Source organism: Beta vulgaris, chromosome 2 (assembly GCF_026745355.1).
Source record: "Beta vulgaris subsp. vulgaris cultivar EL10 chromosome 2, EL10.2, whole genome shotgun sequence".
NCBI classification, from domain to species: Eukaryota; Viridiplantae; Streptophyta; class Magnoliopsida; order Caryophyllales; family Amaranthaceae; genus Beta; species Beta vulgaris.
This window is the reverse complement of record NC_079203.1, coordinates 36,745,929-36,750,688: the sequence shown is the minus strand read 5'-3', so window position 1 is coordinate 36,750,688 and position 4,760 is coordinate 36,745,929. Positions and strand designations below refer to the sequence as shown.

Genomic DNA, 4,760 nt, shown 5'->3' with positions numbered 1-4,760 from the left:
GCGTCCGATTCCGCGTTTTTAGCGTCTGATTTTGGCGGATGGAAAGGAGTGACATTCTTGTTGTGTCTATTTCCATAGGTATCCCTTCCTTGGCCTTCCTTTTTTTGAACAGGTTCAAAAAGTTCTTGATCCATTCCTTTAAAGGAAGGATAATGCCATTCGAGGCCACAATTCCTAAGGAGCAACTCCAAATTCGTTATATAATATGACAATCTCGAAACAAATGTTCCAGGGACTCGTTTTCCTTGCTGCACAAGCAACAGGTAGCATTGATCCCCTTAATCTGCCGTTTAATGAGATTATCAGATGTTGGCAAGGCATTGTTGAAAATTTTCCATAAAAAGTGTTTCCACTTTGGAAAAATACTTGATTTCCAGAACTAATCCCGAAAGAAGATTTTGAGACTTGAGTTTTGTCTTCTCTATTAAGGAACCAATAGCCAGACTTAGTATGACTCCATCCAATCCCGTCCTCTATCTCTTGTTGGGGAATATGTGTAGCAAAAATCTCTCTAGCGTCCGAAGCTGAGAATAAGCTCCATATTGTGGTAGGCTTCCACTTTTTGCTGCTATCCATCAGATCTGAGACCTTCATGATCTGATTTCTCGATTCATGCTCAACCGGGAAAATTGGCTTAAAATGATCCATATCAATGTTAATGGATCTCCCATTACCTATCCTCTTGTAAATACCCTTCTTAAAAGCTGAACTAGCCTTAAGAAGGCTGCGAAAAGCGAAAGAGCTATTCTTCGGAGTTTCGTTATCCATAACCATTTGAATTAGATCTTTTTTGTACCTAGCCACATATAGTTTATGGATGAGAGAGTCCTTCCTCATATGAATTCTCCATGCTTGATTGAAGAGCATAAACTTGTTTGTGTGGTCAATATTTTTGAAACTTAGCCCCCCTTCAGACTTGTGGTTTTCCAACAGTTCTCTCTTCCGCCAGTAGATGGGAGTTTTATCCATTGTCGAAGACCACCAGAACTTCAGCAGCATAGAGGTAATCGACCTCGTGATTTTCTTGGGCAGCAGGTAAACAGAAATGATGTTTGAAGCCAAGGAACATAGAATAGTGTTGATGAGAATAAGCTTGCCAGGTTGCGAAAGATTGGAAAATTTCCACGAGAGGATCTTATTTGCCGTTTTTGAGATTATGCTTTTGAAAACTTCTGAAGATCGACCATCTACTTCCATTGGGCAGCCAAGGTAGGTCCCAACTTTGTCCTTGTCCAAAACTCCCAGAGGTTTCCTCATGATCTTCTTGAATTTTTGTGGCGTGTTAGGACTGAAAACAACATGAGATTTGTCGAAGTTTATCATTTCCCCCGATTTCTCACAAAAAGTAGAGAGAACGTTTTTTATTGCCCAACAGTTTTTGTGGTTAGCTTTGAAAAAGAATAACGCATCGTCCGCGAAGAAGAGATGAGAAATCTTAGGGGCTCTTCTAGCTATCTGTAGCCCCTCCAATTCCTTTGACGCTTGAAGCTTCGAGAGATTCCTCGAAAGAACCTCCATACAAAGGATAAAGACATAGGAGGAGAGGGGGTCCCCCTGACGAAGGCCTACAGTAGGAGAGAACACTTTGGAAGGTTCCCCATTAACTAAAACTGAGTAAGAGACAGTAGAGATGCACTGCATGACCCAAATCACCCACCTATCTGGAAATTTCATTTTCTTAAGCATGGCTTCCACAAAATCCCATCTAATCCGATCATAAGCTTTACTTAGATCTACCTTGAGGATACCTACAAAATAATTTCCTTTCTTCCTCTTCCTCACCCAGTTGATAATTTCATGAGAAGCGAAACAGTTGTCGGACATTTGTCTTCCCGGGACAAAAGCGTTTTGATACTCATCCACGATGTATCCCAACACTAGCTTAAGCCTGTTGGCTAGAGATTTTGCTATAATCTTATATGAAGTATTGCATAGGCTTATTGGTCGGAAATCCTTTGTCTCTTGTGGTCTGTCCTTCTTTGGGATAAGTGTGATGAATGTCCTGTTTTGCTCTTTAAGCAAGTATCCTGACGAGAGAAAAGAGTTTACACTATTGATGACATCAGGTCCCACTAAACTCCAGTTTTGGTGGAAAAAGGTTGGTGGCGTGCCATCAGGCCCCGGGGACTTGAGAGGTTTTGAGCTAAAGCAAGCCTCTTTTATTTCCTTCCTTGAGAAAGGCTTGCTCAGTAGCTCAATATGGTGCTGAGAAAGGGTTGAAACGGGGTCAAGAAAGGGATCCTCATGACTAATTCTTTTCCTTCCCACTTTGCCACTTTGATAAATTTCTTAAAAGCTCTCCAAAAAGATTTTTTGATCTGTGTCTGATCACTCGTCCAAATTCCTTCCTCATTTTTAATGGCTTTGATCTCATTTCTGGAAGATCGTCCTTTTACACTCCTGTAGAAGAAAGCCGACGATCTATCACCCAAATCATCCCACCTTGACTTAGCCCTTTGCCTCCAGTAATCGGACTTGATCTCAATATCTTTCAAAACCTTCGTGCGCATCTCTTGGTCCTCCTGTGCTTGGGTGGGAGAAAGGATATCTTTTTGATGATCTGTAAGACTATTATTGATATCAAGCCAATAAATCTTATTAGTGTTTTTGAAGTTTAAGCACCACTCTCTTATCATCCTTAGACTGTTTTGGATTTTCCTTTGCAGAATAAAAGCGGGGGAGCCATCTTGATCCTCATCCCACTCTTTTTTTATCAAATCTTGAACTTCTGGGTAATGCAAGCACCAAGCATCCAACCTATAGGGTCTTTTCTTCTTCCTCAAACTTTGTGCCCTTAGTTGAAGCACTATTGGACTATGATCTGAGAAGAGGATTGGAAGATTCCAAACCTCTGCATCCGGAAAACTATCTCTCCATTCTGTGTTACAAAAAGCTTTCACAACAAGAATCCGCCTTTTTAGCGTCTGAATTTAGCGTCCGATGATACAAGCGGACGGTAAATTGAAAATTAGCGTCCGATTAAAGACGGATGCAAATTAACGTCGGCTTTCTGAGAGTTAGCGTATGTTCTTTTAAACTGACGCTAATTAGCGTCCGTTTAGTTAAAATACCGTCCGTCTGACGGACGCTAGATACGAGGTATAAATAAAAGAAAAAAAAACTGCAGTCGACCAAACTATCAACCCTAACCCACGCCTCTCTCTTCCTCACTCTCATCTCACGTTTCTCTCTTCCTCACTCTCATCTCTCATTTTGGTGCTCTCTCTTTCTTGCAAATCTCACGAAATCAGGTATTTCTACTCAGATTTAACTAATAAATTTGTTTTTTTTAGTTTTGATTGTTGATTATGTAGTTTATTTTCTCGATTTTCTTTGTTTTTTTAATTTCGTTTTGCGTTTTCTTGTTCTTGGTTTTTCCTAGATCTGAATTCCCTAAGATTTTTTAATTTTTGTTGTTTTTCGATTTTTCTTTATTTTTTGAGTTTTTGGTTTTATGAGATTTTGATTTTGTTTGTTTATATTTTCGATTTGGATATTCAATTTTTCAATTTCGCGATTTTGCGTTTTTTGTCTTTGGTTTTTCGGTTTTCATCTTTTTATTTTTGTGAGATTTTGAGTTGTTTCTTGTTTTATAAATGTTATTTCCAGATCTGGTTTTCGGGTGTTCGTACTGTGAAGTCTGGTGTTTACAGTTTCGGGGTGGTGGTTTTGGAGGTGGTCTCCGGAAGAAGGCCAGTGGTCGATAAACAGCTTGCTTGGAATTGCAAACGACAAGTCTCAGACACGCAAGCTTTAGGGCAAACAGAGTGTGTAGAGAAATACCACAAGGTAGACTTTGATATGTTTCCTTCAACACATACATTTTCAGTTTTTCTCCACATTCATTCGTGATGCTTTCCTTATGACAAGAGAACTATATTGTACTTTACTCTAATGGCCATGATATGTCAAGTTCAATTCATTGTATTGCACAAAATGATGTGCATATTTGGTAGCTTTAGCCTAAACAATAGCTAATGGTACTAAACCTAAAATTGGAGATAATGCATAAGGGGCAAAAGGATAAAGATCACAAACTAAGAAGGATATGCATTTCAATTTTAGCAAGGCATTTAGCACAGCATCCATTAAAAGTAACAATTAATGATTCTAACAAGCTTCATAAACACTTCTATACTTCCTAGATAGAAACAAGAGACAAAATTTACAAGCTAATCAAGAAAGTCACTGAGTATGGAGATTTTCTGAGGTTGGCTGGGGCTAATCTTTGATGCTGGGTCATTTTCTTATCCAGTTCAACAGCTTGAGTGAAACAACATCTTTTCAGTCTTTGAATTTGAGCTCAGATGAAGGTGTTTGAGGTCGATGCTCACACAATCACTCTTTCCCTCTTCATCGACGTCACTAATTCAAAGTATGTTTCTTTTTCTCTCTCTATCTATCTATCTATATATAATATGATAACTTAGAGTTGGGAATCATAAATGAAAATACACATGACATCTATATGACCTGCTTACTTTGAAGCTTTCCAAATCTACTTAGTGTTTGATGTTTCTAGAGTGCTATGGTGCATACACTTACTTCCTCAAATGAAAATAATACACATTTGAATTTACCCTTTTTTGATTGGCAATTGACTAGGAAGAGGAACCTATCACAAAATTTAAGGTGGATTAAAGTGATAATGTTGTGAAATCTGGCCGAATCAGTACAAGGCTACTTTCTATACTTCTTTGAATGTCTTAGTCAACTGATTATGCATCTTCATGTGAAGATTGATCATACCCATCTCGAAA

At 38.7% G+C, this 4,760-nt stretch overlaps 1 long non-coding RNA gene across 3 annotated transcripts; it reads left to right on the top strand.

The window, feature by feature from the left end:
• Positions 1 to 3,067: 3,067 nt before the first annotated feature.
• On the top strand, positions 3,068 to 4,446 carry LOC104886813 (uncharacterized). Of its 3 annotated transcripts, none has more exons than XR_789260.4 (3): positions 3,068 to 3,251; positions 3,610 to 3,789; positions 4,146 to 4,446. It is a non-coding gene; the product is annotated as an uncharacterized LOC104886813 (long non-coding RNA). The 3 variants fall into 3 exon arrangements; XR_789261.4 differs by having other exon boundaries at positions 3,069 to 3,251; positions 4,150 to 4,446; XR_007271885.2 differs by having other exon boundaries at positions 3,070 to 3,251; positions 4,256 to 4,446.
• The last annotated feature ends 314 nt before the right edge of the window (positions 4,447 to 4,760 follow it).